At 49.6% G+C, this 12,692-nt stretch overlaps 1 protein-coding gene across 5 annotated transcripts in view; it reads left to right on the plus strand.

Annotated features, from left to right (window-relative positions):
- Positions 1-12,692, plus strand: part of LARGE1 (LARGE xylosyl- and glucuronyltransferase 1) — a 488,258-nt gene that overhangs the window by 278,992 nt on the left and 196,574 nt on the right. The window lies entirely within an intron of this gene.

Below are 12,692 nucleotides of genomic sequence, written 5' to 3' on the forward strand. Positions count from 1 at the left end.
TCGGCTCTACTGCCGTTTGAAACGTGTTAGAGGGAAACTGGGATGTGTTTGCCTTTCTTTAATACTTGAAGAGGGGAGGTCGATGTTCAGAGGGGGAGCCCAGTTGAGGATTGCTGAATGACTTTGTAGGAGATGGTATCAAATGTGTGTATTTCGTATGCAGATGATTAAGTGCTGACTTCCCTGCGTGGAGTCGTGCATTTATCAGTTTTGTCTTTTTATCAAATGGCACTTTGATTGCCAAGAAACCCTGTGAGGCGGTGGAGATGGGTATTGATTACAGAGTGTTTGAAAGTGTTCTTATGGCTTTGGTTTCATTAACGGTGCGGTTTGTCATTTTAAGGAAGGATAGAAGTTTGGCTTGATAAGACGTTCCTTCTGGTTCCTTCTTAGCTGTTACTATAGTTCTTGCCACTACCCCGAGGTGTGTGTGAGCGTGAGGTGGGGAGTTGTGAACCTGATGGGTGTACATAACTGGCGTGGATGCAGGAGGGAAGTGGCAGGCTAGCACCAACCTTGGACTGTCATTTTAATACCCCTCTTCCAGCTGTCTTCCTTAAAACTGCATTATTTTAAAAATTCTTCTCAATATTAGACAAATACAATGAGGGATGCATTTGGCAGTGAGATTTTTTTTTTCCCCCTCTAGCTTCTGTGTTTAAAATCCCTCCTGCCTCCTCTGGGTAGCTCCTTATCCTGTGAAGATGAAACACCACTTAGTGATGTTAAATCACAGCGTTTTCATAAACCACAGGATATTCCAGTTGGTTTCAGTTCCCATTCATGGACAGAGGAGTAAATTCCTCACTCACTCCAGTCGCTGCCTGCTTCCTTCTAGGGGCCTCCTTGCTCTGGGGTAATTGAAAAAAAAAAAAGGCCTCAGCGCACCATGGGGGGAGACACTCTGACCCTCAGACTCTTCCTTGTCAGGATCAAAATTTTCCTTACTCGTGTCAATAATGACACTAATAAAGATATCATTTAGCCAAACTGTTGAAAGCGAGTGTCTCAGCTTTCCGATCTCTTTGTAGAACGCTTGGATCTGTCCTTTTATTTTATTTATCCAAATAAAGAAATGGAAGCTTGGTGGAGTGAGGGTTCCACCCGGAGCTGGACCAGAATGCATGTGTGTATTGGCGACAGGTGCATCTCTTTCGAAGCCCCCCTGTGTCTACTTGTTTTTTCTGATTACATTAAACTCATTGGGGACAGTTTTTCTGTAACATTGTGGCATCACATCCCTATTTTCCTGCTGGTGTTCAGTACTCAGTGATGTATTTAGTCAACAGGCACTTACTGGGAGTCGGCTGGGAGTCCCTGGGTGTAAGGAGAAATCCACTGGGTGCTGGCTCTGAAGGGCTGAGCCGCGAAGGAGCATGAGAGTTACCGCGTCTCCGAAGGAGGCAGAGAACCCAGCTGGGACAGTGTCACAGGGGAGGTGACCACTGTGTTCCGGCTCGCCGGATGAGAGCAGTGGTTGTGCGCAGTGGACGACCACATTCCCCTCTGGAGTAAAGGGCTCCTTCCTGCAGCTGCCGGGAGCACTGCCTGCAGGCGGCCCTCAGCCCTTGGCCCCCTTGGGAAAGGTCTCAGGTGAAGAGTCACCTTGCTCCTGGCCACGCCCCCTCCTGAGGCGCCCCACAGCCTGGAGTGACTGATGCTTGGGGAATCCTGCAGAATCCACTGTAGCGTTCCTTGGAGTCTGCCTGGCAGCTCCCTTTCTCCCTCTGCCCCATCCTGCTTGTCCTCCTGCTTCACAGGTGCTGTCCCAAGAGCTCTCCCTAAATTAACCTCCTGTGTGCTCACTTCCATGGCGGGGCCCGCTTCCGGAGAAACCCAGCCAGCAGTGTGCATTTACAGCTGCAGGGCTCCCCTGGACAAGAGGTCACCAGAACAGGTGGTCACTAATTGCCACCTCGCAGCCAGGCACCACATTTCTCCTGTCCTGGCTAGGACCCGCCCCAGGGCTGGTGGGGCTCTGTCACCAACCACAACAGCAGTCACAGTCCTGGTCTTAAATGCCAGCCCCCTCCATCAGCCGTGGACGGAACGCTCCCAGGACTCTCGCTTCTCCCAGAGCTGGCCCTAGGATTTGGATTTGGATTTGGATTCGGATTTGGAGAGATCTGAGACTGAGGGCGGTTCCTGGGGGCAGAGCAGGAGTATGGGCCAAGGTCAGGGCAGGGGAACTTTGAATACAAGGAGTCGAGTTAATGGGCTGTGTTTTATTTGTTCCTACTTTCGTTGGTTTATTTCTAGCATCAGTCAGGCTCCCTCTGTGCAGAGGAATACATTAGATGCCGCTGTTAGAACAGGGGCGCCTGCCTTCAAGGGGCTCGCAAACAAAGCCTGCTGCGTTCCGCTTTCATCTGTCACCCACAGCGGAGTGTAGAAACCTCCAAGGTTTCCCCACGCCCACCCTAACTTTTCTGGGAAAATATGGAAGTGAGAAGAAAATAAGTTCTCTCTTCTCTTTTCCATATGCACACTTTTGTACAGGCTTTCGGGTGTGTGTGTGTGTGTGTGTGTGTGGTCATTTTTTCCCTAAACTGGAAAGATTAGAAGCCATGTCATGGAACAGAAAGAAAGTCCCTCAGGACAGACCCGTAAACGTAAGATGCTCTGATTCAAGAGGGAGCTTTCCCCTCTCAGAAAGGCGATCACAGTTGACATCTTCCACTGTGAACATTTTGAGCGACACTGCTGCAGTTTGGCCTCGTTGATTTTCCTCTGGTTGGGGACAGCTAGTTACCTGGGGCTGCAGCGGCTCCCATGTCCAGTCCCATAGCGGCTTGACTCCTCCGGGATGCTGTGAAATCCCCCTCACCTAAACTCGTTAAGTGGAGGAGTGAGTAAGAAGGTTTTTGGCAGGGGCTCGGACCATCCCCAGCCTCGGGCACCGGCACCTTCGTGTGTCTCTCGGGGCTGTCCGCGTGCTCCCTGAGCCCTGACTTCACCTGTGTGGCAGATGCCTCTCCCCACTGCCCCCAACCCCACCTCATCTGCATCCTTATCAAGCCTGCTCCAACAGCTGGAAGGTTCTCAGAGCCTCTGGTTCTTAACAGAAGGAATCAGACGTGCCATTGATGGTAGAATTCGGAGTCACCTATTCAGTCTTGTTTCCTGGGCCCCTACTAGCTGCCAGAGAGTTTGCCAACTGCTGGGAATATTGCAGGAATAAAGCAAGTTCAATCCTTATCCCTGTGAGCGTGTATTTGAGTCGGGGGAGAGAGACAATCAACAACAACAACAAATAAAATGTGTATTAGGCGGTGATTACTGCTCAGGGGGAAATGAGAGAAAGGAGACAAGGGATCTGTGTATGTGTGTGTGTTTTCATAGTCAAATAGGGTCATAATGGAAGGTCTTACATGAAAAGTGACATTTAAGCAAAAATCTGAAGCAGCTGAGAGGCCGAGCAGGCCGGCTCTCTAGGAGAAGAGGAATCGTGTCCATCGGGGAGAAGGAACAGCAAGTGTGAAGTTTCAGGAGCCACGTGGCCTGGCTTTTTTGGGGGCCAGGAAAGCATGCAGAGCGGAGCAGAGTGAGCCCGGGAGAGGGCGGGGGCTGGTGAGGGCAGATCGCAGATCACAGATCGCAGATCGCAGATCGCAGAGCTGTGGGAAGCCAGCGTCCAGCTTCGAGCAGAGGAGTGGTGTGACCTGATTTATGTTTCTAATGGATCACCCTGGGTGCCCTTTTGAGATTAAAAGGAATCACAGAAACCCTGTAGGAGATGGTAGCAGTCACCCAGGTGAGACGTGCTGTCGGCTCCAGACTTGAGAGGGGCAGAAGCAGGGAAAGACGTCATCGTATTGGGGCACCTTCTAAAGGCCGGATTGCCGGGATGTTCTGTTGATTGGATGTGAGGAGTAGAGAGATCGGAGTCGAGGATGCTCCCAAGGTAGCTGGAAGGGTGAGGTGACATTTGTGCGATGGAGAAGATAGCAAGACAAACGGGTCCTGGGGGACGGTCAGGAATTTGGTTTGAGGTGTTTTAAATTCCAAATACCTAATTGGACGTCCATGTGGAGCTGGGGAGGAGGCTGGCGGATAAAATGAGTACTTGCCAAGCAAAAGGGGATAAAAGCACTGCTTCTTAAGTACTTCTTCTGTTCCAGGCACTGAGCTAGACGCATTGCACATTTGAAAATGAAAATAAACGGGGCCCAAGAGGTTAAATAACTTTTCATGGTCAAAGGGCTGTTGCCCCAGGCTGCTGGGCTGGGGGTCTGTGCCCTCCCTGCTGCCTGCGGCGCCCCCTCCAGGCTTCCCCACGGCCCCGGGGGAGGGCACCTGGGAGGCAGGGTCTGCATCTCAGTGCAGGTGTGGCCGCCGGTGAGTCAGCTGGACCCCTGAGTGCCACAGTTTGACTGCATGAAAATTTGGAAATAGTATCTGATCTTAGCAGTCTGGGGAAGCTGCTGTAAAGGCTTAGTTAAGTGATGAGCGCACACCCGTAACGTGAAACTTTTGGAGGAAAGCCGTGCTGAATGTTCAGGACAGTCTTTCTCCTCATAAGGACAAATGCCTTTCCTTTAAGAAGGTCTTGTTGCCATGGTGCCGAGTTCTGGCCTGGAAGCGGGTGTTGGCAGGGTCTCGAGGCCAGGTGGGTGTTACCCTGCTTACCCTCACATCTCCACGGTGTGGACAAATGTCACAGCAGTGGGTGTTTTTTAAGGCTCCAACAGACTAATTCCAGTTCACATTTGTAAGCACTGATCCTGTGCCAACCACTCTGTTAAACACTCTCTGGGTAAACTCATTTAATCCTCACGGCACTCCCTTGAAGTAATTACTGTTAATGTTCCTATTTTCAAGATTTGGGAACCGATGGTTAGGGAGGCAAAGTAGCTTACCCAGCGTCTCAGCTCTTAAGCAGTGGAACTGGGATTTGAACTCAGATGGTCCAGCTCTAAATCCAACACTGTGCACCCTGCCCCCTCTCTGCCCGGAAGAGGAGAGGGTGGAGCTTAGTGTCTCTTTGGAGAAACCAAAGTCAGATGGATGAAAGAACTCTCAGTGACCATAGAAAGTTTGTAGAGGTGGGCCCAAGGTGATGCAGGCTTTTAGAGAGCAGGCATGGGGGCAGAATCAGAGGCATGAGGAAGTGTGGTTTTCTCTGAATTTGAGAAAATAAAACCTCAGTCTCCAGAATCCTGGCCCAGCTGTGACTTCCCAAAACATCCTCTTTAAAGTCGCTGTGATCCATCAAAGCCCCCCCCCATGTCCTCAACGCGGTCCAGTAGAATAAGCCAGGATCGGGGCTTCCCGCAGGGATTCTGTGACCCCGGGCAGGTTACTTGACTTCTCTGGGCCTCAGTGAACAAGGAACCGTACCAGCAGGGTCCTTGCGGGAAACACCAGATCACAGGCACTGTCTTTCACGTTCCGTTTTCTCAGGACTCCTGCCAGCGGGCATGGGGTGAAGGCGGAGGTGGAAATGCGTGTCTGCTCATTACCTGGCAGCTTCGTCCCCAAAGCCGTCGGGGCTGGGGTGGCTCCAAGTGTAAAGTAATGTAAAAGTGCTCAATACGAAGAACACTGGAAGTATCATTTTTGAAAAGACATTCGTAGAGCTTTTGTGATTATAATCACTTGCCTTGAAGGGGGTTTTAGATAATCTTCCTTTCTTTTTTCTTTTTCTTTTTCTTCCCCGTTCTTTTTTTAATTGAAGTATAGTCAGTTTGCAGTGTTGTGTCAGTTTCTGGTGTACAGCATAACGTTTCCATCATACATATACATACATACGTTCGTTTTCATATTCTTTTTCATTATAGGTGACTACACGATGCTGAATACAGCTCCCGGGGCTGTACAGTAGGACCTTGTTGTCTGTCTGTTTTATACACAGTAGCTAGTGTAGGTCCTCTTGGACCTGTCTTCAGGTCTCCTCTCTCCTTACCTGGCCGTGGCCTGCCCCTCCCTCCCTCCTTCCCTTCCTCCTCTCTGCCCAACTTCTCTCCCTTTGTCAGTGGAACTGGTGGAGTAGGAAAAGCTTTGCAGAGGAAGGCACCAAGTTTTAAATCCCTGCTGGTCTCCTCATCAGAGGATGACTTGGGGTGTTGGTTTAGTGTCTGTCAGCCTCACTCCTGCACCTGTACAAGGAAAATCCTGATGTCTTCTCGTAGTGATGTGAGGTCCAGGCAGTGGTCCACTGGTCCCCAGTGGATGCTCGGGCTGTGGGATTTCCTTTCACCTGTCCTTCCTCTTTCCTGTGTGAGTTTGTTCTTACCCACCCCTGCCCTTTCTCCAACTTCCAAATGAAGCTTCATGCTTCCCTCGCTTCAGCTGATATAAAAGGAAACAAAGAAGGCCTTTCAGGATGACCATATAACCAGCCGAAAGCCGCCCCCTTCGGCCCGGCCTGGTGTGGTCCTCTCCTGGGGGTGCTGGTGGCAGACAGAGCCCCGCTCACCGCACATCTGCTTCCGACAATTCCTAAACTTGAGAGACTGTTTTGCCACGGGGAAGAAAAACAGAAATTTTAAAAGCTATAAAGTCTGCCATAAAGTGCTGTAAAATGACTCCAGCTGTGCTGTGCGCGTGAGGGATGCGGTGTCGGTGCGAAGGTGCTGGAACTCTGCTGGGACAGAGCCGAGCTGTCTGTGGTCTTCGTTGTCCGTCGTAAGATTCCGCTAAAAGGCTAGGGCACTTCTTTTTCATCTGGGCTGTGGTGTCAGTGTTGTCCTGCACTCCTGGTACCGTGGGCTTCCTTCCTCAGCACCCAGTTTCATTCTCCAGTTCTCTTTTTTACCTTCTAATTCCTGGGAAGCTTCCTGTGGCCCCTTATCCTCCCTCCCTCCACCTGCTGCACACCTGTTGTCTGCCCTGCCTTCCACCGAGAATCCAGGAGCTACGCGCTGATCCTCTCCGGAGATGCGTCATGGTTCTTCCATCGACAAGCGGAGATGCTCGCTGTGGGGGGCTCTCGGGACTTTCAGTCCTGGCAAAATTGGGGAAGCGGTTTTAATTATTTTTCAGATAAACTTTGACATGGATCTGCCTTCTCTCGCTATTTGAGAAAAACTCTTTGGCTTGCCTGAGCCTCTTTTGTGTTGCTGTTCTGTGAACGTGGGGGAGCGGGTACAGTACAGTAATCACTGCCCCACAGGCTACGTTTGGTGGTTAAGTCGGCAAATGGCTCTGCCTTGCACAGTGCTTAACAAGTAATTCCCTTCCTTTCCTTCTGCATTCATTGTTTTCATCTTGTTTTTCCAACCTGAAACTCCTGAGAGCTGGGGGAACAGAAGTCTGCCTGCCCTGCCCCCTGCCCTCCACATTCTTTCAATCACCCATTCTTTCATCAGTTTGTTATCTTTTGAGCCCTTGGACCTGTCCTAGGTCCTGGGGATAAAACAGTAAGTAAGGCAGACCCAGACCTGCCCTCACGTTGCTAATTTCCATTAGATGCCTTTTCTGTGTCAGGCGCTGGGCTGGCTCCTTGGCCCTCAGAGGTCTTTAAGTTCCTTGCCCAAGACCAGGCAGTGAGGCAGTGGCAGAGCCTGGATGGAAGCCAGGCTGACCCCAGGCTGACCTCAGAGCCCTCGCTTTTAGCCACTGGATTCTAAATCCAGCTGAACACACAGTCACGTTAAAGTGCGGAAGGTACCTTGAAAGGCGGAATCCAGGGTGACGTGGAATCACATTCTGGGGAACGCGGTCCTGGCCAGGCGGGCTGGGAGGTCAAGGAGGCTTCCGCAGGGAAGAGGCATGGGGACCTCAGCCTCCGTGGCCCCACTTAGGGGGGCTGTCGTATCCAAAGACCTTAGGCCCAGAGAAGGTGGTGCAGACCCTGAAAGAAACATTAACTCTGCTCCTCAAACAGGCCAGGCGGCCTCTGCCTTTGGTCCTTTGCTCTGATGTCCACCTGCGGGGACCTCTTGGACCCCAGCCCTCTCCCTGTCTTGCTGCCATAAGTCCCTTTAAGTCTTTGCTCAAATCTCAGCTTCTCAGCCAGATTCCCTCCGACTGTCCCTTTAATCCTGCATCCTGAGATCCCATGCGTCCCGTCCTTCTCACCCTGCTCGCTTCATCTTTGTGACAGCACCCATCACCTTCTCATCCAGTTAATAGTAACTTACTGAGATGGCCGTTCCGCTCCCCGCAGTGAGCAGCACGGATACAGGTCCCAGGGACACGGCTGGCTTCACCTGGCTCCTGTGTCTTTCCTGCTGAGACAGAAGCACCACAAGGGGAGAGGCCTTGGTCTGTCTGCCTTGCTCCCGACGCCTTCCCAGCACCTGAGACAATGCCTGGCAGAGGAAAGGCGCTCAGTACATAGTTTCTGGACTAAATGAACAAATAAGGCATGCGATTCTAAAAATAAGGCCAGAGAACTACGAAAGGTTTTATAAGTTACAGCTTTGGGTTTCACCCAAAGGTAACTGAAAGACTGTTCAGAGTTTCAGGGACAGAAAAGGATACTAGATTTTCAGATTTGAAAAGGTTCCTTTGGCTGGAGTGTGGGATGATCTGAAATCTGAAGCAGGAAACCAGGGCCTTGGAAGAAAGTTCAGATAGTAGGTGGGAGGCTGGCTACTGCTGTGGTCCAAGCAAAATAGGATCGTGGCCTGAGGCAGGATATTGCCCTTGGGGGCAAGAGGAGGACCTGGATTAGAGATGGACAGGGAGGCTGAGTGGACCTGGGTGACAAGTTCAGTGTTGAATGTGCAGAGATAAAGTGACAGGTCTGGGCCTTACAGAGAAGTCCGGGCTGAAGCTGTTGAGGTGTTTCCTTTTAGGGATGAAAATAGAGCTGTTTTATTAAGATGGTCACACCAGGTTATGACAGTTTTCCTTTTCTGGACTTCGGGTGTAGAATCTGGGGATGCCAGCCCTGTGCCTCCCTGGCTGGATTTGCCGCGTTGTTAGGAGGCCAGTTGGGTGGTGGCAGGTGGGGATCAGCAGGTCCAAAGGCAGGGCGAGGTGTGACAGGCAAGCTGTGAGTAGCAAGGAGGGGGAGCAGAACCCATCAGAGGAAGGTCCCTGAGCTCACCCTGGATGTGTTTGGAGCCCCTGACCCTGCAGCCCATCCCCAGTGAGTGATGTCACCTCCTTCCCCAAACTGCCACTTTATCATCAAGCCAGCCCCTGAGTATTGGGTCTGTGTTCCTCCTGGGATGGAGCCAGACAGCCACACTGTTCCCCCAACAGGGGAGGCGGGGCTTCCGTGCATTGTGCGACGTGCCTTCATGCACAGGGACCAGGTCCTCTGTGAAGCGAGCTGGAGGACACTGAGGCTCATAGGGAAGAGGGGGAAAGACAGATTTCTAGAAGTAGCTGTGTTGTGTTTCTTTCCCCTCTTCCTTACCCAACTCAAGTGTCCACTCCTGGGGTGACAGGACAGAGACGTCCGAGTCTTTCCTTAGGGTTGCTCCCCATCCAGCCTCTCACCATCTTTATAACCTTGACACTCCTCAAATCTCTGAACCACTGATTCCTGCCAGCAAAGTGAGGATGGTAATGCGGTGAGGGTGATGTGTGATGATACATAGAAAGTCTCGGCGCAACACCTGACACCGCGTGAGCACTAACAGTGTCTCGCTGCTGCTCTTGCTGTCATTAGAATCATTTCGCCGTCATCGCAGTAAGGCAGCTGTCGACACACCTGAAAGATTCGGGTGGGGAGGATCTTTGAACTTAAAGGAGATGATAACAGTCCCCATGAGTAAGGAGAGCCCCCCATATATCCTCAATCACGATGAAGACGGGGGCCTGGAAGGAGGGTCACAAGCGAATGAGAGTCAGGATTCTGTCCTGATTGGAAAGAGCTGGCTGCGTGTCTCGGTGGGGAGAGCAGAGGCTGGGGAGGGTGACAGTCCCCCAGGGACCTGGGTAGAGGCCTGACTCTCCCATGCAATCTACACTTCAGTTTCTCAGGCTTAATGGGAACAATGTTTTGGAAGCAAAATATGTAATTCACCTGGTCCTTGGCAGGTAATTGTTATATAACCTCAGTTCTTTGATGCGAGGTTTTTGGTTCTTTTTTCCCCTACATTTTACCATTTCTGAAATTAACATGTAACTTACCAAATCAACTTGACTGATGAGCATTTTTTCTTGTGGAAAACATTTTGCTATATCCTACATTCAGTGGCCTCTAAGAATCCAGAGAATACGGCGTTACTGTTTTTATTGTTTCTCTAGCTTTTCCTTTTATCCTAGAGTGGTGGAGAAGAGAGTTGGAGGGTGAGTGTGGCTCTGGAATGGAAAATGAAGAGCTGAATTGGGAGGCTGATTCGAATCAGTGAAAGAGAGGGATCTTAGGGTCTTAGTGGTCTGCTCCTTAATCACCTTTTATTGTGTGACCACAGAGTCCTGGGACATTGTGCTCTTGGTAATTTGGGTAAATACCTTGCTTGTGTCTCACGTGTTGGAATGGTAACTACCTCCGGATGGGCCTGGCCCTGGCCCTCCCCTTGTGAGACTGACCACTTGTTTCTTGGAAGTGGATCTTTATCTATGTTGTGGGCATGGAGAGAGTGGAGGACAGGGGCTGTCAGGTCATGGAATGGAAACAGTTTGGATTTTTTAAAAATTTCAGGAAAAGCTACTGAAAAGTTTAAGGATTAAACCTAAAACTCCAGAAAGTTACTCTGCCCATTTCTCACTCATTCAGACACTCAATAAATATTTACTGAGCACCTACTTGGTACAAGTTTATGTTCTCTAATGCCCGGTCCGTTAGAAATTCATGGGACTAACTCATCCTTGTTGGAAAAAAATCAGATACTTCTGGGACCATTTTAGGGTTTCCTGCCATTAATGTGAACTGTTTAGCTAGATCGCTTCTCTGACATTTAGCTGATGTGAGCTGCCTTGAGTCAAGGAGATTTTGATCGTGAATGTTGCTATTCATGGATACATGGGAGGGGTAGCACTGTCCTAGGTCACTTCAGGGGAAGGGAGGGTGAGGGAGCAGATTGGGACCAAATTAAGGCACAAGAGACTTAGTGGGAGTGACAGTGAGAGACAGGTGCAGATCAGGTAGTGGGAAGAGGCAAGAAGCAAATACTTGTTAGAGTAAGTTTATGGAGAAGGACGAAGCCCATCTTTAGAATCATGTGCTCAGAAAGGAAACTGGTTTTTTTCTTTTTCTTGTTTATTCTACCAGTATCTGGGCCAAAGGGGTCTCCTAGGAAGGTTAGCTCTGCTTCTAGTTTATATAGTAAAATACAAATTGTATTTTGTGACAGCCAAGTAGTAACCTGATGGTCATTTACAGCTGTGTTCTCTGAGCAGTAATTCTGATTGCCAGGTGGAGGGTGGCTAATAAGGATTACCTGTAGTGTCTTTCCAAATTGTGCAGGTCCAAGGCCCACTCCCATCCCCCAGCAACACCTGGACAGCACCGATGCTCTGAGAATCATGACTTTAATGCAGAGTTTCTTTACCTCAGCACTATTGGCATTCGGGGCTGGATAATTCATTGTTGTAGGGGGCTGTCCTGTCCATCCCTAGCCTCTACTCACTACATGCCAGTTGTGACAACCAAAAGTATCCCCAGGATCATTAAATGTCCCCTGAGATGCAAAATCTTTCTCTACTGAGAACCACTTCCTTAGTGACCCACCATCACCGATAAAAAGGTGTAGGAACAGTCAGGTGATGATGGTGTTGGTGGTTTTAGCCATTTGATAATGGCTAGCCCCAAAGAAAAAAATGAAATCTGAACTTCCTACCACTTGTTTATTGGTTCAAATCTTGAAGGCCCCCTAACCATGTGCCCTTTGAATGACGTTCTGAATCAGCCCTGTGCTCAGGCGCCTACTATGTGTGCTTCAGACTTCTTCCCCTTCTGTTTTATGCTCAGCCCTGGCCGCCAAACTGATTGAACTGTGACTTTTCTCCTCTTCACGCCTACAGATAGTTGAATTAGTCAGTAGTGAATTTCCTCTTTCAGAAGATAAATAAATGCATTCATTCCCTTGTACCTGGGAGGAAATGTGATACCAAGGGGAAATATGATTGAATTGATCAGACTCAAGTGCACTGATAGCCATAGATTTGGGTCGGACCCACTGGAATTTATGATATTCCCTCGAAATTACAAGAAGAAACCAACGTGCTGCTCATCTACATACTCGTGAAGAGAGGGTGTCGGCGCGTGTTATCCTGTGACCGTCACAAGGACACAATTATTTTTTCCTCCCAAATGCATATACATAGATTATTAGCAGCACATAGTCTATGACAAGGACGGACGTGGCCTGTCAGGGAAGACAAATAGCTGTTCTCCTCCATGTGTTGTGCTGGGCTTGCCCATCTGGAAGAGTGCAGTGGGCAGACTTGTGTGTGCCGATTCCTTATTGTGATGGATGGAGGGACCGTTTAAGGGAACACTGTCAGCCAGCAAAGGACCGGGTAAAACCACCAGCTTCCCTAGAAGCAGAAGGATATTTTTTTCACACATAACCTTCTCCATTAGACAAGGAGGCTTGGGTTCCTGTTTTCTCGTTGGCTTTTTGATAGGTCTCAGGGACAAAGAAGGTATGACAGTTTGGGACATCTTTACTGCTTAGATGTCAAAAGATCATATCCTATGATAGCAAAAATTCTTATAAGATAAAAAAGAGGATTTCCCAAATCAGGCCAATAATCTTTTTTTTAATGATGTGATTCTAGGATATTAAAAAAAAAAAGGCACCCCTTGAAGGGCTTTGTGGGGTGAGGATTGAGGAGGAAGGAAG

This window comes from Camelus dromedarius, chromosome 11 (genome assembly GCF_036321535.1).
Source record: "Camelus dromedarius isolate mCamDro1 chromosome 11, mCamDro1.pat, whole genome shotgun sequence".
Lineage (NCBI taxonomy): Eukaryota > Metazoa > Chordata > Mammalia > Artiodactyla > Camelidae > Camelus > Camelus dromedarius.